Source organism: Anser anser (genome assembly GCF_964211835.1).
Source record: "Anser anser genome assembly, chromosome: 1".
Lineage (NCBI taxonomy): Eukaryota > Metazoa > Chordata > Aves > Anseriformes > Anatidae > Anser > Anser anser.
The window spans coordinates 96,798,253-96,819,876 of NC_139720.1; the positions used below are offsets into that span (position 1 = coordinate 96,798,253).

The window sequence follows — 21,624 nt, forward strand, 5'->3', positions numbered from 1 at the left end:
CTCCAGCCCAACACCACCTCTCACCACCAGCCAGGAGGGGTACTTTGGCTTCCTGGGGACTTCACATGGCTGCCAGTCACAAACTTGACTGGGAGATCTGTCTCTTTCTGGAGGAATGGGAAAATGATGTTAACACTTTTAAAACATAACAAAATTCTAAGTGAGCATGTTGGAAAGGGAGCAAGTGGGGCAAATCTCTAACTTACTGCAGGGACGGACACATTTTCAAGGAGGCTTTGGCATTTTAATTAAATGAAGGGACTGTGTTAGATGCAACAAAGTCTTGTTACTTCCCTGAAGATATGCAAGATGCTTTTCTCCCTGTCTTCCTTTGCAAATACTAGTACAACAACAACAAAAAAAAACAGGCACAAGCCTTGTCTCTGTTTTCTCTCTATGCTATGCATGTTACAACAGCCATATTAGTTCCATAAATTCTGTACTATCTCCAAGACCAGGATAATAAAGGTGGGCAAAAATTTGGAAGAACTGGAAGTACTAATAGTTACACAAAATAAAATAAATAATAAATGCACACAAAATATCAATTACAAGGGAAGTAATAGGATAAAAGGTGTTACGGAATCAAAGTTATTAGGTATGAAAGGGTCCTTGGAAGTTCTTGAGTTCAAATTCCTTCATCTAGTCTAGGGTAGTATCAAAGGCCATCTCCTTGATCTCATCTCGTCTCTTTGACTGTCTCCTTATGCTTTTGATCAATTAATTAATTCTTTGTAATAATTTCTGATTACTATTGTCTAACTTCCATCCTTCTTTCCTCTCCTCTATGTGTGTGCACACATCATAGACCACAACTAGCTTGCACGCATCCCTGCTTCTTAAAAGTCCCACCTCTTCTGCTGACTTACTGCTCTCCTAATCAAAAGGGCAGGAGGAAGCAGTCAGGATTCATTCTTCTACCTTTCTCCTTCTCTCTCCATCTCTTTTTTCAAATGGCATAAATGTCAACTTTCTGAAAGGATGTTTGGCATAGCTGAGTTCAGTCATGTAATGTACAAAGTCGGCATGATCAAAAGGTTGCAGGGCTGCCCACTGCTAAAGAAGAAGAAAAAAAAGGAAACTGGGATCTCTTCTGAAGTGTGAAAGAATGCGTGAGCCAACTGTTGCCACTGGAAACACCATGTCTATTAGCAGTGGCAGTGGGTCTGAAACAAGAAAGTGTAGGTCCAGATTCCAATTTTTCCTAAATTCAGAGCTGTTTTAATCTGATTTTCCTCCCTTAGAGAAACAGGGATATACAGAGCTATGGAACTGAATACTTTTATTCTCTGCATTGTTATACAAAAAAAAAAAAAAAAGACTACACCTATGTAAAAATACAGCAGTTGTTTTTACAGACAAAGTTGCTGAAACTAATCAGACAGAACACGGATTCACACATCAAAAATACACCGTCTCTCTGGTGGTTTTATACTGCTATCTCTCACCACAGTATGTTCATTCTCATTCTATCCACCATTGAAAAAGAGCAGAAATTATTCCTCCTTTCCACATAACTAAGATCATTTTGATTTCATGTGGAAACTGGTTTGCAATTGCAGGGTGCTTCAGGATTGCTAAACACATGCTCACATACTCCTCTACATTTCTGACGCAACGCTTCTGGTTTTATTCAGCCATCCTATTTGCTCCACTTTGCTGAGTCCCTGTGAAAATTTTTACATCTTCTTACCAAATGTCAACATTAGAGAACACTCCAGCTATGCCATGGACTCCTGCAAAAAGCCTGAACTCAGTGGCCTGAAAATCAGTGGTCCAAGTACTCAGCATTAATAATCTCTCCATGAGCCATGACTGAGTTTTCTTGCCGGAAGATAATCCAAAAATGGAGACAGAAAAGCTCATCGTCAATATCCATTTAATAGAAAAATCTTAATTATAGATAGCTTTCAGTCCCAGAACAGTAGACAGGAACTTGAGATTAATTCCCCCTATGACAAAGTATGTGAACAATAACCAGAATTTGTAATCAATACCCAGAGGAGAGAACATCCAAATTGTAACAGGGATTTGGGATTCATTCCCAGAGGACGTAATATATGATTTGGAGCAGGTAGACTGGGATTAATTTTTGATTATGAAATATTTGAACAGCAATTTTCAACTTTTAATGAAGAGAGGATGTGGACACCACAATTAATATAATTTCTAAGTCTCTCCTTCATATTTCAAGACACAAATGACAGATCACAAACAGCTGTTCGGGTTGTACACAAGTTAACGTGGGAGTGCCACCTAAAGGAAAGTGCACTAGGATGGGACTCTGGAGAGAGGCATGCAAAGATAAGAGTTGCAGTTCATTTCTAATAAAACTTGCTTATTGAAAATTCTGCATTAGAATGAATTACTCTGTGTTTGCTGACTTTACATGGATAATCTTAAGTCAGAAAACATCGGCACAAAATCATGGCTTTTCTTCTGCACTAGGAAAAATTTAAAGGTGTGCAAAGGAGAAGGAATTCTTGCTCTGAAGGAAAATTTCAAAACAGAAGTATGCAAGGCAAAATATACAGAATCTCAGCATGTCCTGGAGGGGAATACAATCAAAGTTTGTAAAGTTACTTAGAATATAATAAAATAGCTAATTATTTACCTAGAATAAAGGTAACAAGTGAGCTGTGAATCTTATCCTTTTCTGTTAGCTTCTCCAAAATAATTTTCTTTTTGTTTTCCTCACAGACCAATGAGTAATTTTAATGATAATGAGCTACATCTGTAGCCATGTAAGATAAAGCAAATGTAATCTGCCTGCATATTTTGCCATTTATGAGTTAATGTAACAAATTGATGCTTCAGGATGGCAAGCTGATCATTGCAGGGGGCAGAAAGAAGCTGGCCTCCATGTCCAGTATTGCTCAATTGGGTGGATTCAGTATCCAGAGGAATAAGGCCTTCCCCAGAAGCAACCTTCAGATGCAGGACTAATGATAAGATGAAATAAAAGCCTTTTTTATGCTCAGCAAATACTCCTAATTTATCTTTCCTATCTTTTAAAATATTTTAAAAGCTTCTGGGATTTCTGGAATTGGTGATTAACTCTTTCTTTTTACTCTTGTTGCATAAAACTTTTGGAACTTTCACTAGAAACAGCCAATCCAGATGGTATTCCTTGTGGGGCTACCTCTCTCCCCTAAACCCTCAGATTCACATCTGCCCATGGATCATTTCCTAACCCTCCAAAATTATATACAAGTATGCTGTCTCTGCCAGACCCTATTAATCATAAACTTCTTCTCATTTCATTTCAGTATTAAACTCATCTTGTTCAAATCTCTAATTTTCCACAGTGACAGAGGAGTTCTCTATACATCATTCAGCTCTATTTCCTAGGTACGTTCAGAATTACAAAATTCATTCAAGCCCATCTGATCTCTTCTCACTAAACCTCCTGCCTTCCACTGACTGACAGAGAAGAATTAGCCTTCCTCCTGTCAAGTAGACATCTTTCCTCACAAAAGTATGCGAAAACACATCCAAATACAGCCAGTGACTCAGCGTGCCCTTGTACTTGTGTCTTTGCTCTACAGAGCAGTCAATTTTATGGAGCATCAAGTCTCACTGATATAATATCAAACAGACTACTAATATTTCTAGAGTGAAAACAGCTGTAGCATTCCCTACACCACAGGGTATCGCATGTTGAAAGCACCAATGTGGATGAAGTGGCACTGTTTGCACCGCTCATTCTTAGGGAAGCAGGAAGTCTCACAATGAAGTCATGCTCCGGAGTGACACTGCTGAGCCTAATACATCACAGGTCATTTTAAGTCATTAAAAACTAAAAATTGCCAACCACAATTATCCTCAGTGATCCTATCTAATATTAAACCCAAATGAAGATTTCAGGGTTGGGAAGAACAAGTATGTCAGATAGTCTCGCTTCTTTCCTTGCTGTAACAGCGCCATCCATCTCGTTTCTAACCCATTGCCACAGCTTCTCTCTGGTTTTACAAAGAAACTGCAGCACTGTGCCAGCAAAACAAACGATGGTACTGCTGTAGTGGACAAACAGAGATGGGACCAAAAGAGCACTGAAGCCACTCTTTGAGCTTTCTGATGAGCCAGGGATTCAGCAGAAACAATGATGCCACCCCCAGAAGCTACGTGACACAAGAAGTTTGGTGCCAGGCAGAGTCTTTTTGCTCACACGGGGTCTAAGAGACTCAGGCTCCAAGGAAGTAAGGTTCCTCACCATGACATGAGACCCGCAGAGCCCTCCACTGCCACATTCACACCCAGGCTACACCAACTCTTCTGACAAGTTAACCAATGCATCTAGGGCGGGGGACTTGGAGTCAGTGAGACTACATCAGGGCATGGTGTTAGGTTAGTCACCTCACCAACCTCTGCCTCAGTATCTCCAAGCATGAATTAGTTTTTGGCACCTACCAGTTCGTAGGGTTGATATCTTCCTAAACATTAGACAGACAGATTGATATTTCATTTTAGAGAACACTCTCTATTCTATTATACTTTTGCTGATTTGAAAGCAAACAGACTCTGTAGCAGTATTTCTTGACTAAAAACCTGTAGAAGAAATTAAGTTGCAGTCTTTTGCAACCAGAATCTGGAAGGGTGTCCCATTGTAATATTTTCAAAGAGAAGTTGTGCTTGCAGTATGTATGTGCATATGGTGTTTATGAATTGTTTTTTAACTTTAGATATTTTATTCATTTTTCCACATGCTACAAGTAGAACACACATCTTTGTTGGACAGACACCAATACAGTAACACAGCTTTAGATTTCAGACACTCAGGATTCAGTGGGACAAAAGGCTACCCTATCTTCATGCCAGGACATCACGTCCTGAAATTAGGACACATGCCATCAGGCAGTCAATATCTCACTAAAGATATGCTGCCCTCAATACATTCAGTTATACTAAATGAAGGAAACTGTAACCACTTCCAGTTATTCCATACAGAGATAAGGACCATGAGAACTCTAAGTCTTGGCATCCACCATCCTATTTTGATTACACTGTATTGTGGGATCTGCTGTTATCCACAGTTTGTGGACTTCGTTTTTTTTTTCCCACTTGCAGTATGCACAGCCAGCATAAAAACATCAGTCATAACAAGGTTCAGAAGTCAATAAAGTGGAGAGAGGAAGGTGGGTAAGGAATGGCACAAAAAAGACCTGGCTAGTTCTTTTTGAAACGGAGTCAGAAAAAGCATAGACCCTATTGATATCTGCATCCATTGTCCTTGTAGTCAGCAACACAGAGTTCAAAATTCACTTCTCCCATTTACACTGTGTGCATGCACGTAAGCTGCTCTCGCAGACTCCTAAAGAATATTTAATGCATGTTCTCTAGGATAACAGTCTAGCCAAACTAAGAAGTGCATTTTATTGCTCAAACTCAGATGAAATGCAAGCATGAACAGCCTCCCTTCACACCAGAAAAGTCTGTCCTACTACTGTCATGCCTAATAACTATGTAAACCTTGTTTATTTACTTTCAACACTGCTGTCGTTGTAAGCCATACCACTGTCATAGGATTCACAGGACGGTGGCATTTAAGAGGAAGAGGCAGTGGTTTAATCGATTTTCCAGAAAAAAAAAAAAGCTCCAAAACCAAAATAAAGCATTCTTGATGAAGAATGGAAACACTAATGTTATAACCGAGTACTTTTTTATAATTTAACGTGCTGAACAATTATTCTGGTAAGTGCAATGTAAGACTGGACAGACTGGTTCAGAGAAAATAAATAAATACTCGTTCTGTTCCCAGTAGCAATTTAACACCTCTCTTGCACCCCAAGGTCTCAGACACACTGAGTACAAAAAATACTTTTTTCCCACCATCTGGAAAAAAAAAAGAGGAAAAAAAAGGGAACCAAAGATGAAAATTTACATGGACTTGATACGCTTCAGTTTTTAGATATACAAATTAAAATCCCTAAGTTAGTATATAAGGCACATGATCCTAACGATCCTTGTCCAGAGCCTTACTGAAAGTCCCTTCCCGTGCCTGGCTTAAATGTGAGGTTTCTTGACAAGCTATAATGAATGGTTAACCTCGCTTTCCTGATAAAACGCAAACGCTTTCTGACTTCACTCTTTTCTTGAAACAAACCCAAGCGGGTGAAATACATGAACTTCTGTCCACGTGACTGCTGCTCTGTGCATGAGAAAACAAAAAGGAAATTCTCACTCAGGTGTATTGGGCACTGCTGCTGGCAGGTTTGGATCTGCTCCCCAAATGCACAGATTCGGGGCAGCACTGATTCCTCTCCCCACCACCACCATCTCTCCAGTGGCACACCAACCCCGGGGCTGTGCACAGGGATTTGAGGGAGGCACGGTATAAATAGGAGACGTGCCGTAGCCCTGCGGATCACAGGTGGCACAGCACATTTATCTTCGCGTGTGCCAGGCTGGATACCTACGACGTACAAGTGGTAAAGGTCGGACGTGTCAGCTACAATGGCAACAAACAGCCTCACCAGCCAGCACAGGTGCATTCACCTCTTGCTGCTCACGGCATGTGGGTGCCTCTGGAGCTGGAAGAGGCACAGCTCTGGAGCACCGGGCATCACGTCCCACCACCGAGTGTCACCGCCTCAGCCTGGGACACTCGCTCCTTCCCTGGCTGCTGCAGAGGACGCTGTCTGGGCTGCGTCCTGCAGCACAGGGGGTAGATAACACCCGTATTTTGGAACCGCTCTCTTCAGGGGCCATGGAAGAGATGTATTATTTATAGGCACACGGATGAAAACATTAAGTACGTACATAGGGGCCCGCATGCCCGCCGGGGAGGGGCAATTACTGCCAGGCAGTAATTTCAGTCTGAAGTTCCTATGACTTAAATAGCCACTTGAGCTCTGCTCTCGCAGTTTACGATGTCAATAGACCCCCTAAATGAAATTACAGCCTTCTGATACGCAGCAGGGTAGCTTTTCTTCACCGTGTAATATACGCGGCCGGGAGAAATTGCACTATATATGGAGTTTCACTAAAGCAGAGTTTATCATAAGAATGTTCCCACTAAAATATGATTAGGCTTCTTGTTTGCCGGATAACACATCTAATGAATCAGGGTGTGCATGATAGCCATGTTTTGTGAACTCAGACACATACCCTGAGGTGAACTGGGCACTCCACCGCCTCAAAGCACTAGCTATTTCATTCCCACCGTAATTTGCACCTGCTTTGTTTTGCCAGCAGCATAAACCCATGCTAGCTCTGGAACTTGTGTCTATTCTAGGAACTTGAAACATGAACAGAGGGAAAAACAAACAATGCAGCACCAGGGAGATCTATGCACTGGATTTAAAGGGTTTTAAAGCATGTCTGAGCATCGCTAAATGGGAAGAAGTTTTCCCTTCCCTCGAAGAAGTCCCATAAGGTCAGAAAATAACATTTCCACATTACAGATGGGCAAGTAAGATATAGATAGAAGTAAAGGCTACAGAGTGACAGAGCTGAGATTCACATCTGCCAGATACTATTCTGTTTCCCTCTGTTCTTATTATACTGTTCATCCACACCCATTTCTCTGCCCAGGTCAGTAAGAAAAGCCTTCATTTTACAACTCATACACCTTGTTACTCCTTTAACCTTCAGCTATGATGATGAGTTAACTGTTCTAATGCTCCATGTAACAACACAGCTTTGGAGCTGACCATCAGTGGTAAGTGGCCACTTCACCTAGGTAACTTGCAAGTCATAGAATGGTTTGAGTTGGAAGAGACCTTAAAGATCATCTAGCTCCGTCCCCCCAAATCACTTTTACTTTCATAACTTTCCCTCTTATTTGACTTCAAATCAAGTTTCACTTTCTTTTCTGATTTACATATAGTGAAAATAGTGCTGTTTCAATTTTGTGGCCCTAGGAAATACGCCATTGTTTGACTTCTGGAAAAAAAAAAAAGAAAGAAAAAATCAATAACATTTGGAATACCTTAAAAGGGGCAAGATACTCAAAATGAAGCAGTTGCTTTCACTGTAAAACCTGATTATCAGTATGGCTTAAGTTCTTGTTCCAGTATCTACAAAACTGTGCATCTTTATCATCACAGCCTTTTCTGTGCTACGTTCTTGCCTGATGCAGTCAACAGAACAAACACATCACATCAAACACAAGCAGTGTGCTGGTTTGAATGCAAATGAAAGACTACCATTCGCTCTTTGATTGTGTCAGGCAGGAGATGATACCTTCCCCACCTTACCTATGGGTAACAAGGGGAGGTTTAACTCAGCAGGACTTGTACAACACTTTGAGATTACCGGTTGGAAGGGTAACTAAAATGGCTGCCAGTAGAGGCAAACGGGGCATTTGTAAAAGAATATTAATTTTGATTTTCTAAAGCAACTATGGCAAACTATTACACGGTAAACAAAGAAGTTACTACTAATGAGACAGCTTATCATCTTACTGTCCCAGAGCGTTAAAACAGACAGTTAAAATATGATTTGAAATTGCAGATTTTCACCCAAATGATTTTAGACCATAGACAAACCATTATAACCTTGGACTAGAGTCAATAAGCAGCTTATACCATAATAAGAAAGACTCCTGATTTTCTCCACATTGTTGTACATAAATACCAGTGAAGACAAGTTCCTTTACCTCCACAGAGACTTGCAGAATACATTAATTAAATAATTTAAACACCAAGAGGTTTAGAACAACACAGAGACTCTTAAAAAAGAAATAAAACATTGTTTTGCCTTCTCGGTGGAAGTCGCCAGAGTGACAGCCCTTGACTACCGTATATCCAGAGAACAAGTGTTACATAGGCAGAAGTTTGAAGTTTCAGACATTTAGCGCTGTGCTTTGAGAACTTTCCATTTCAGAAGTACTTATGTCTTTCAGACTTACACTGCCTGGAGGGAGAAAGTAAATCAGAGATAAGCTTCAAAGATCAGACCCAAAAGTGTGTGTGGGCGTTCAGTATAGCCCATTTAGAGAAAAGAAAAAATCCATTATATTTCTGCCTGTGATGTGAACTGCCTGAAAGTTTGGGATGTTCTGATCTGTCAGCTTCTTTGAGTACACTGTAAAAAGGTGATGCAAATGCCAACTTTGGATCTTAATATCCATTTAGTCAAAAGCAGGAACCATTTGGATTAGGGCTTCGATGGGTGTAAAGATTATTCTGTGTGTGCATACGACTCTTTATTGAGGGAATTGGCCAGCCTAATTGTGGGTTTTGTTAAGAAGTAGCTATTTAGTTTAGGTTCAGGGAGAGGTTCCACAGTTGCAGTGCACCAAGAGAAAGAGCTAACCCTCGCTGCTCAGTGCTGAAGGAAATCTACAGTCAACTTATGGGTCTGTAGATGAAAGAAAAAAAAAAAAAAGAGGAGTTCACAGTTCTCTATGGTTCTAATGTAAACCCAGAGGAAACTCAGAGGTTTTGTCTATGCTCCATCTACAGTTTTTGGGCTTAGTTAAACGTTAGGCTGAAACTGAAACACTGAGAAGGACTGAGAACCCCACATGGATCACGACCAAAGAAAATATTTGCAAAAATTGCCAAGCAGTAAAACCACCAAGTCTTGCATGGCTTTACTTACTGGTTATAAGAAATAGCAAGTACTTTAACGTGGCTTGGGTTTCATCTGACACTGAGGTCGATTCTGAAGTCAATGGCAAAACCTCCGATAACTCCAGTGAAAGACTGGTCAAAGCCAGGTTTTGTATGCTGTCCTTAACAATTTGCACTGGCGATGAAGCCAGGGAAAAGCTGACTTGACTTCCTCTGTGTGTCACAGGTGAACAGCAGTGTTTGGAGAGGGGGTATCTCCAGGGGGGTCAGATATGTGTGTTTGTTGATACACCTAGTGAATGAATCCAAGTCAAAAGCACTGCTACGTGGAGAAGAACACCTTCTAATTAATACCACATGTGAGATACATTGGTGCCATTAAACATTTTGTTCTTTTGCCAGGGACAACATGTTTCAAAGAACAGGATAACACCTCAAAATACAAATATTTTGACTGCTACTCTGTGTTTCTTATATGCCTACTTTGTTAACAGTAGAAAGGATTAGTCAAGAAATGATTCATTTCTTCAACTCAGATAACATGGGAGATGATAAAAGATGAATGGAACAACCCACGCGCTGCCCTGGCCTTCTTTACCACTACAGCAATAAAGATTTACAGAAGTGATACATTTAGCTGGGCAGGAGAGGACAAAAGGAAACCCTGAGTAATCTGGGCCTGGAAGCAGAGACACACATCCTATTCCTTTTTCTTTCACTGGCTTTCCCATGTGGCCTCGACCAAATCACTTCACTTTCTGTGCCTCAGCTTCCCTATCCATCAGCTGGAAATAACTGCACAAGTTCCTCGATGTTGGTTGAGATACTCAATTCTTTAGTATCCAAAATTTTGTAGGTGAAGTTTTCCAGAAAACATTTTTTTCCTGACTGCCAGTTCCCCATACAAAGGGAAAAGAAAGGAATTGAGAGAGTTAATAAAATAAAATAAAATAAATGCAACCCTTCCCTCCCCCTCAAATGGACCAGAAGCCTATAAACCAACCAGTTCTTCCTATTCCCAGAGGTGGCTTCCGCAGAAGCATTTTCTTTTACTATGCATCCACTGTAGAGTTTCTTTTCTGCTTGGCTGGGCAATCAGGTATTCAGAGCATAATGTAAATGCTCAGAACACAGAGGCATGAAAACTTGCCAGACAGAAACTCCAAGTGGAGGATTAACGCTTTTTTCCCCCCTCTCCCATGCCCTCCCTTTCCCAGCTCGCCCAGCCCTCTCTCGTCGGCGTCGTCCCCCATGTGTCCCCCCCTGTTCCCCCCCGTCCCCCATCCCCAAGCCCCCGCACCTCGGGAGCCGCTGCCGACCCCGACCCCCGCTGGTGGCGGCGGGGACACCGGGCGCAGCCGCCCCCCGCCCGGAGCTCCCGTCCCTCGGCTGCTCCCAGCTCCGTATCCCTCTATGGTCGCTGCCGATCTTGTTTTAAAAAGAGAAAAAAAAAAAAAAAAAAAAAGGAAAAAAAAAAGGCAAAGCAAAAACCAAAACAAAACCCAACCAACAAAACAAAACACCACCACAACAACAAAAAACCCTTTATTTCCTGCTTTGCCTCAGCGGCACCGAGAATAGAAGCCTTGACACATCAAATTCTGGGAGCTCACCACTCACCAGGGCTGTGGTTCCTGGTCCAAGCGGTGACGAAGGAGAATCACCTCACAGTCTCTGGAGAGTGGCAAGGCTTGGCTGCTAAGCGCGCCCCGCGCTGATGGGCTTTTTGAGTTCACTGTGTTCCAGAGCGAGTGCCGAGGCAGAGAAATTAGGGAGGGGAGAGGTGGGAAGGAAAATCACTGGAGCCTCTTATGATCAAACTTCCACTAAGCAAGAGGAAATGTCTTATAAATAAACAACAGCAAGAGAAACAAAAAAATCCATCCCGTCCTGCCAGAGGAATGTACATTATTGTCTCTCGACGGAAAACTTTACACCGCACCAGAAGGCAAGAAAGCAGCCATGTCTCCTGAAGCTGCCCTCCCTTACTGGGGAGGAGGGAGGGAGGGAGGGCAACACAAACTTTAGGAATAAAAAAAAAATATATTGGTAAGTTCATGCGATTTCCCAGTAGACAAACAAAACTGTCCAAATTCAACAGATGTCACTGTTCCAAGGTTTCACGCAGTGCTACATTTCTTTAGAACTGCTCATCGCCTCACCATTCGGACAGATTCGGGGAGGAAGTTCAAGGCAAGGGGAAGGAGGAGAAGGTCACGGTATACATGTGTGTGTGCACATATATGTGTGTCCTTGTCTATTTATATATATAATACCAACTCTTTATGCATTTTATGATGCATAGCTATAAGAACATTATATATAAGCATTTTTTTTTTAAATACATACATGAACAACTCTTCTCCCTCACCTCCTTTTGAGGTTTATGGGCTGGAGACCTTCTGCCTTCGCTCTCATCTCACAAGGCTGGAACTGACGCCTACATAAAGCTCACATCGGATTGCACTGCAGGTCACAAGTGACATGAATTTGGTGATTTCAGTACAGTCCCTAGCTTTGCAAAAACTATTGCGTGATTTGGCACAATGCACGGCAAATAGCAGTCTCTTTATGAGGAACCACAGATGGCAACAGAAAGCGTAATTCAAATAATTTATCAAGCATATTTGGAGACCTAGAATGGGGGGATGGCCTGAGTCTATGAGAAACCAGTATGCTACAAGTCATTATTAGGGAGCTTATTAAATCTGCCTGGCATGTACAGCATTAGAAGATCACAGATTGCTGATGAGAGCCGAGATGCTTGGCAATGCTATGTTTTGGGTCATGACTAGAACAGCAGGGTACAGCAGGAGAGGACTCACTTCAAAGGAGAAGGGGGACAAAAGACTAAAAGATCATGAGATGCTGAAAATGTCTTGGCAGTCCCAATTTTCACTTTGTTTCTAGGGGACTCCTCCATTTGAGACAGAGCTGCAATGCATAGTGTGCATAGTGCTCATCCATACCTCTTCCAGATCTCAATGTCCCAAATCTCAAAAAAAAAAAATCCCTAGTCTGTTGAATACCTGAGGACTACTGTATGCACAAGACACAAATGAAAACTTGTTTTTTAACCTAATTAGCTTTACATCTGTGTGTTCTTGCTGGCGAAGCAATGCTGTCATTGATTTTTGTTAGCAACAATCAGTCTATGAACGCAGGTGGATAAGGCAGAGATATGCTTAAGTCGGAAGTACAGTTGAAAGAAAAACTTGAGAGTATTTAATGCAAAATTTATAATAAAACAGCTCTTTCAGGCTCACATCTTTTGGGCAAGCTATTGTTAAAGCATTTCTAGATCTACAATACCAAGGTGATCTTCATAAAACAAAAGAATTTTCAAGAGATTTCTTAAGACAGAAAAATCAAAGTGACATCACCCATACAACACCTGAGGAGCTGTGAGAAGGAAGGAACTCAACTCGATTATACCAGACTGACTGGTAAATTGTAAATTTGACCACCTGGCTCTTACATGCTAAAATCAAACAATTAAAAACACGTAATCTGAGTCCAAACATTCTTTCTGCCCAACACTATTCACAGTAAAATGACTGACCTAAACCCAAGGTCAGTTTAGCAGCCTAATAGCTGCAGCTTGTTACCTGTGCTCGGATATTTCAGTAAAAATCCTCAAGAAGAAGCTTGGCAAGGGCTTTACTAGCCCATAGCACGTGTTCAGATCACAGGGATCCATGGACAGGCAAGTGTCCACTTCCTGACATCCCTGTGAAGCGCTTCAAGACAGCATCATAACTGACTCCATTCTCCAAAAAGGGAGAAGACCCAGAAGCCAATGGCTTCTGCTCTGTTTGAGCAGCCACCAGCCGATCGATCTAATCTCACAAGAACTGTTTTGCTCATGTATTGGGTCAGCTCGTCGTTCACCTCTCGCTACCAATATGTTTACTAGCATTACCAGGAATATTTAAGATAATTAAGAAAATTTCAAGCGCTTTCAAGTGAAACCTTATTACTGAGAGGTGCCCAGAGAATGAGGTGCTCAGAGAGCAGCAGTGCACAGAGTATAATGGAGCAGAATTTGAAAAAATAATTCCTGACCATGCCCAGTAAAACCTTCCCCATTTCTAAGCACGAACCACGATTAGCAGGCTGATCAACTGACCTTAGGTTCCCAATAACTTAAGCTGCCTTTAAGGGATTTACATAGATGAAAGTGAAGGCAGTATATGGCCCTCTGTGTTTAATAAGTCATTTGCTAAACAGTCTAGAGATCAATAGCAGACATTAAATTAAGCACTCTGGCATTCTGATTATTTAGTATCATTAAGCATTAGGGATGCCTGAACTATAAAAACAGGGAGCAGAGAACCAAATGAAATCTTCCATTAAAAAAAATAAGCCTATGAGGTTTCTAAAAAATTAGACTAAACAAAACAAAACAAAAAAACAACAAAAAAACACACGTGCAGCAAACAGATCACACAACTGTGATCAAAATCTCAGCAAATTCTAACTGTCTGCCTGTCAGCACAGACTATTTCCATTACAGACTTCAGGAGAGATTCTGAATTGTGCCGCTCTTGTTTCGCTACCGTTAACAGTGGCCGCTGCCTCAGAACTGCAAAATAATAAGAGCCAGGAGGACAATCATTTTCCTCCGATTTTTTATTTTGACATTTCCCATTTGTGCCCTTTTTCAAAGTTTTAATTTGGTAAAGGCACTTTTCAGCCTGTCTTTTAACAGGTCACTAATAACTTGGGATGCAAGATCTCATATTTCATTTTTTTCTTTTTTTTTTTTTTGCTGCTGCCATCACTAAATATTTCATTTACCTTGAGTACAGCAGACCAGTCCAGAAGATTTTATTTATTTTTTCTTTCTGTAAGAGTGTTTACAGACCAGTTTTTGCAATTCATTATTTTGCATTTGGCTGGTTTGATCCTACCTGTTAAAGTAAAAGTATCAGACTGCCTACAGAAATATTTTCACCGTTTATGTAGTTCGGCACAGTAACTGTACTGACGTTCCTTCTTGGGACCTGACTTCAAATAATTTAATGTAATTTAAAAGCTTTAATTAGGTGACACCTAAAACACATGCTTTATCTACGTAGTATTTTGTAATATTCATAACAGTGTTACACACACAGATATAGATATATACATATGTGTACACACACACATGTATATATAAAGAAAATAATCATGGTTTTATTTCTCCCTCCTGACTTGGCTGTTAGCTCTTGAACACTAAATGTGTTTGGATGCAGTTCTACACACACAAACACAGAGCTAACCAGAATCCTTTTAAGAACAACAGTACAACCTGTGGGTTTCTCTGCCTGCCTTATATAGCCCTAGAGAGGACAAGCCTCCAAGGGCTCTCCCACACCTTTGCAAAGAAAGGGGGAAGAAACCCACCAGAGGCTTGGAGACACGACTTTTCTCCCCTCATTTCTCCATACAGCTAGAGACTGAGACTAGACCTCGGGAGCAGCTGCTGATAAACACACGGAGGTTAACTCTGTTTTTTGCTCCATTAACCCCTGCTCCACCTCTGTAATCCCCCTCGAGGAGAAAAGATAGCAAGATGACACGGGCGACACAGCCAGACACATGCGACAGGCTGGGCAGCAATACAAGTGGAGTCATACCATGGCACGGCTATCTCTGGACTCCTGGGTTTCCAAGGATTTAGAGACAAGTCTCCTTCGCTCCTGTCAATCCTGTCCTCCAAAGTGAACACTTGAAGGATCTCTGCAAGGTAAGCTTCATGGCACTTCCCATCAGCTTCCCCCTCTGCTGTATATTCCTCTGTGTAGGAGGAGATACACAAGCTTTGGCAGTGGATGCAAAGAGAGATAGAGCAGACGAGAGATAAACAGAGAAAGATGAGATAAACCTAGTGGAAAAGTCTTCTCCAGATGTAGCATCCCTATCTATAAATAGATAATCTACTAGTGTCCTCCAGATGCAAACACAGGGTTGAGATTTTTGTTGTTTTCTTGTTTAGTATAAAGCAATTAAAATGTAACAGCCTCTCTAAATATTCCTTTATTAAAAAAATAGGTCATGGACACAGAAGCAGTCAGTCATGGTTTGGAGTGGGCACGCAAACAATTTTCATTTGATTGTGCCCTTGTTTTTGTAACTAGCTTTTCTGCTCTGACCCGCTATACTTACCCTGTCTGCTGCGCTAACCAGCAACATGCCTTTTTAATCTGCCTTCCTGGGGTCTGCATTTGATTACAGCATTCATGTTCTATTTAGATTCTTTTGAATCATGCCCTGTGGTGCTAGCACGAAAGGTGTTATTTATAAAATGAAATTCTGTTGTATTGCAACTTGGATTCAAAGAGGACAAGTAATATTAAATACTTACTTTATTTAATAATATCTTGGATTTATTAACTCAATTTCATTACAAGATTAGAGATGGTAACCTGGAGGGGGTTATTAACTAATAAACAGGCCTCAGGCAACTTCGCCCCATATAAAATAAAATAAATAAAAATACATATATATGCATTTAAATTACTTCCATTCTGAGGGCCCAGATACACACCTCTAGCTCAAAAGAATGGCTTTCTTGACAAATAGTGTTGCAGAGAGATATTGGCTGGAAATCACTAAGCTCACAGTGCCCTTGGTACAACTAGCTATCCTGAGTGAGCGACCCCATTTGGTTGGTTGCACCACGTGGGCTGAAGGCTACCACTCAGCTTTGACAGATCTGATACAGGCTGCAGTTATTTCAAACCACTGTGGGCAGCACATTAGAAACCGTGAAACTCTGCCAATCCATCTGACCCTCCCTGACTTATCCTGTACCGCAGGGCTCACATTTGTAAGATATTCCGCAGCTCTTACTCTCCCAGCATCAGTCCTGCACATTGCAGGACGTACTACAGGAGACTCGCCTCAAGCACGCAGAGAAAACCATAGGCAATGTGCTAGTTCTCTCAAAAACAAGCTTCTGAGCTACTGAACAGCTTCGCTTTTCAGAAGGAGAGAGCGCAGAAGTTCCTGACTTTGTATACAGTATGATGTGGCTCTGTATTCTGATACACAGCTGTTCGTGGCAACTTACGTTACATTTAGAACTAGTGCATTTTCTATTCAGTAAGATACAGCATGACTAGCAGCTGAATTTAACCACCTGGCAGCAAGCTGAAACACTTTTGCAAGCATCCCAGCCCACTGATTAAACCCAAGTTAGAAAACTCATAGGAGGCTCAAAGCTCCCTAGAGTACAAGAATATTAAGTTACAATTCTTTGTCCATTTCCTAAACAAAACTAATGAATGCTAATGCACTTAACTCCCTCCTCTCTAAAACACTCCAAGACAAGGCATAGCTTATGTGACTTTGAACCTGTCAGGTCCGTGCTAAAGCCTGAGCCTGATGTGGGAAAATAGAAGAGTGTCAATGTCACAGGTATGACGGGCGGGGAATTCCCACTTGGAGGTGCACGGCTGCTAAAAGCTTTCACCCCACATCTGTTGCAGTTATCTGTGAGTCACCTGCAGTCAGCTTCATTAGACCCAAGGTGTCACTCAAAGAAGACAAGCTATTGCTAGAACAAGAGAAATCAGATTTTTAAGTGTTTGATAGATTAAAAGGAAAGTGTCACGATATGTTAAATGGATATTCAAATACTCTAGGTCCCAGTTTTCAGCTACTTGCAGATCATATGCCTTCACATAAAGCTGGATGCTAGGCAGAGACCAAAAATAAAGGGCGAATGTCTTTTTTTCACTCGTGTGGTGTTGTTCACTGCAGTGACTCAGTGAAATATAAAATCCAGTGCATGCAGATTATGAAAAAATATAAATATTTAATTAATTAAATCTGTCCAGAAATGGATTTGAATTCAGAGCGATCTCTGAAATTCAGGAGAGAACACCTACAGCATGGTCGTGTACAGATATTCCCAAGAGAAACTGAGGTTAAGTAACAGAATTGTATGGAGAAGAGGTTAATTTGGGTCAAAAATGAAGGGAGATTGAGAAACAGATTTATGGTGAAACTTTCAAAGGCAGAAGCAATAATTGCACCCGCAAAAGGCATGTGCATCATTGCTACAAACAAAAACACATGCTTGGACTCTCTACAGGCAATCTGGCATCTGTTTCCCATTCCCTCCCTCCTCCTGACCCTAAGACCTCTTTCTCTGGAATTTTGTTCCATGAATATTCCATAATGCTCTACTCTGCTCCTATTTTCATGAAAAGTCAGTGAAAACACATTAGCTAATAAATGGAAGTTCACAGCATTACTGTCAATCAGTGGTTGGTTTCCATGAGAATGGAGAGATCTCAACAGAGAAAAATAGTGAGGTACAGGCACAAGTGATATTCAGTCTACATATGTTATGCGTACGGACCACTTTGAAACTACTGAACTAACTTATCTGGCATTTGATTTATTACCAAGCTCTCTAGGGTATCTACAAAATAAGCCAAATTTAAACAACATTCATTTGGGTCATTTTGAAATGAGGCAGAAACAAAATATATTATTGGGTATGTTAGAAATGCTGTAATTCATTCTCATTCTTCCTTTCCTTATTTCTATATGATCAAAACCACCATTAAAAAAGAGAAAAACTGAAGGCTTTTTTTTTTTTTTTTAAATTTCATATCCCCAGGTCTCAAACAAAGTATAACAATTTCAATCCTGAAATAATTAGTGAGAGAAAATTGTAACTGATAACGTGGATTATAAAAGGAAACAATCTCCATATTGTTGATAAGAGTATGCCACTATTCTTGAAATTAATGCAGTCTGTTTACAATGAACAGGCTAGGAGAGTATACCCCATGATGCAAGGAGTATACTCCATGATGTAGATTGTTACAAAGTCTACTGATTTCCAAAAGCAGCTTTACCTTCTGTTATTTTTACCCAGTCAAAGTTTCTTGCATTTTCTCTATAACTAAGCAAAGTAAACTGTGCAGGAATTAAAAAATAAAAAACCCTCATAGTTATTTTTTTTTTTTTTTTTGTAAGGAATACCAAAACCAGAAATGCTGCAGAAGGTAGTTTTGTGAACTTTATATTAAAAAGGACTCAGTTTTAAAACATACCCAAGTTTGAGACTATTCAGATAAAAGCTGGTTTTATTTCTGATTAAACTCATGGAGAATGAGCTTATGGCTGGGGGGAGAGAAATAGGGGCAAAAGAAAAAAAGCACCACCAAACCAAAAACCAGCTGACAGGTACAGTAAAACAAACAAACAAACAAAAAAAAACCACAAACAAACAAAAAAAACCAAGCAACTAATTCCATACAACTGCTTCAGTGTGACGAATCTCAAGAAGAACAAACAAGTGCTGCAGGGCAGATTGTCTGAACTGTGGATGGAAAAATAGGATGAGAACTCAGGGAGAGGACATCACTGGATTAAGCCTGCACGAACTGACATCACTTGGTCTCTCACAGACCCACCAAGTTATAACAAGCATATATGAAATGTCATTTATATGCCTTCTCCCAAATCCCCACTTTTTTTTCCCCGCTCTTTTCATGGAAGAATCTCTCTGAATATATCTACCTAATGAAAAAATTCTCTTCTTTTCCTCAATGAAAGTCTAAAACGTTTCTGGGACAGACCGATTTCTAAGGTAAATGAGAATCGCACTCTAGCCACGTAGCAGGATAATTTTATCCCCCTTGGGATGCTCTCCTTTTGCCTGTGTAAGGTCAGCCTTTGAAGCCCACTCACAGAGCCCTACAATACGTTGAAAGAGCTCTTTAATTAGGCAGCCACCAAGATGAATGTGATACTTTGGTTCCATACGGAGAGTTGGGTACGCCCTGTAGGAAGCCGAAGGGCCCAGTTACAATACAGCTGTAACTCCAAAGCAATCTTGTTTCGTAGTACGCAGGGAAACCACAGTTTAAAAAGGTTGTTAAAATGCCATGGAAGGATGGAGGCCCTGCACAACCATATTACATGTCAGAACAAACAGGCCAACCTCAGTCAAGGCTTTATCCTCTCCATATCTCAGTTTCCCCATACGGCAGGCTAGAAGAATCGTGTTTTTCCACTTCACTGGGATGTTTTGGGAATTACCTGCTTAATATCCAGATTAAAGAAAAAAAGCCTGGGAATGGCAAACTGTGGTGGTGCTGAGTGAGCAGGCCTGCTGCTGTAACGTGGCTGTCGACAGCCGGCAGTAGGTAGCACAGACCTGGTGGAAGAGCCCTCCTGTCGATTTTAAGTTACGTGCACTTTTGTGCCTGTTCTGGAGGCCCCTGGAGATTAAATACTGCTGAGTGCTATTGCACAGTTTGCTTCAGAGAATGAAAAATATACTCTTTTAGCAGTTTTATTCCTTTATCAATTACTACTTTAAGAGACTTGTACTGTATTATTTTATATTGGCCACTTGTAAAAATAATTTATTCCCCGAAGAGTTTTATTCCTTTAACATTTCAAATTTCTGTTCAATGTTTACCATGTGACTGTTTTTGACAGACACTGAATGGAATACTTCATTAAAGGAAATAATACAACAACAGACTTTTTCTTAGGTACACTTTGACCATGTTTTAAAGTAAAAGACCTGGAGAGGATTTCTAGTAACGCAGAAGGTCTAGTAAATTTTTTTCTGTTTGCAGGTTTGTTTGCATTAATGCATTTTCACCAAGGGAAAAAAAAAAAAAACAAAAAACAAAACGACACAGATCTGGTCCAAATTTCTGGTAAAGTGCCAGGCCTATCTATGAGGACCAAAACCACTTTCCTCCTTTCCTCTGGGTGAATCTCTTATTCTTAAGCTTGCTCCTACCAAGGGCTGTATAGAAGGCTCCTAACATAGAAGTGGGTTCCTTACAGACTTGAAACTCTGTACAAATGCCATTGGGATGAAAATCTGTCAGGTGAGCATAGAGTCACTACTTGGCTACTTAGGAAGCATGCTTTTCTGTAACTCTGACGTTGCCGTGTAGCTCTGCAACTTAGTTCTCTCTGTAAGTAGCTCAAACCACGATGCAAACAGCTGTCATGATGAGAAAGATGTCCAGGTGGGTTGGAAGGGCACCCTTACTTTGCATTTGGGAACAAGGGATCCTGGATGGAGGAACCCGGGTCACGTTCAGCCTGTGATATCACAGAACAGGGTGACATCACTGTGCATGCCTCAGCTGTCATACACAGCCCAGAATCGATTAAGGATGAAGCCACCTGGGATGAAGCTCATCTAGGGATGAACAGAAGACTGAACAGGACATGCAGCAGAGCAAAGCTGCCATGAGAGCACTGCCGAAAGACAGCTAAGCTTTTGTGGAGACAGGGCTACACAGACTGATAAAGCCTTTACAGCTCAACAGAAGATCTTGGTTTCATTGCCAGTTCATAATTCAGATCAGACGATGAAAGATTTGCTGAGATTTACAAACCCCTTTAATGAAGGTGGGCCCAGCTCAGAGTAACCCTGGAGCTGTTAAAACGATACCGTGCAGTACTGAAGGTTTTGTACAGCTTCAGCACAAACCCTGGAGGCTATAGAGACTCACCTGAGTTTTGCTTTAGGCTACTAAGTTCAAACAAACTTTGGGAAAAAAGGTTGGCAAAATAAAGCTCCTAGCCGCCACCTTTCATCAGCTGTTCCCAAAGCAGTCTAGACTACAGAGGGATTTGTTAATTTATGATGGCACAACTAGTACAAGGAGGAGGAATGCCTTCTTCAAGATCTTTTAGCATACCAGTGGCAGAGCAGGGACAGAACTCAGGTTACTTGTGGTCTAGCCCACCATCCTTCCCACCAGGCACAATGCCTGAAGAAAATGCTTCTCCTGGACACTGCAAATTAGCAAATTAGCTGTGCAAAGTTTTGGACAACTCTGCAGCAGCTGGAGACACACCATGCCCTCCCCCCCCGCAGCCAGAGACACACCATGTGTCTCCCCCCCGCCCCCCCAGCACCTCCCTTCAGCCCAGTCACATAAGTTTATTCACTGGATCTGGATGAAAAGAAGTGCTTTACTGACTGGAATGACTTGTGTCAATCTTTAGCCCTTTAAAGCACTGACTAATTTTAGTCTTTCTGTGGTTATATGCATTTGTAAACTATTAAAACAGTCTCCCCGGTACATGGAAAACATATGGTTTCAACAATGTTATTCCTTCA

General features: G+C 41.1%; 1 protein-coding gene across 9 annotated transcripts in view; it reads right to left on the reverse strand.

The window, feature by feature from the left end:
* Positions 1-21,624, reverse strand: part of LOC310892228 (uncharacterized protein) — a 421,439-nt gene that overhangs the window by 139,704 nt on the left and 260,111 nt on the right. The window contains exon 1 of one of the 9 annotated variants that reach the window (XR_014577961.1): positions 11,139-21,398. The exons of 7 other annotated variants lie outside the window; for them this stretch is intronic. The gene's annotated coding sequence lies outside the window, so the exon portion shown is untranslated. Of the gene's footprint in view, positions 1-10,818; positions 10,946-11,138; positions 21,399-21,624 lie in introns of those variants that run through there. One more of the 9 variants, XR_014577962.1, reaches the window with a different exon arrangement.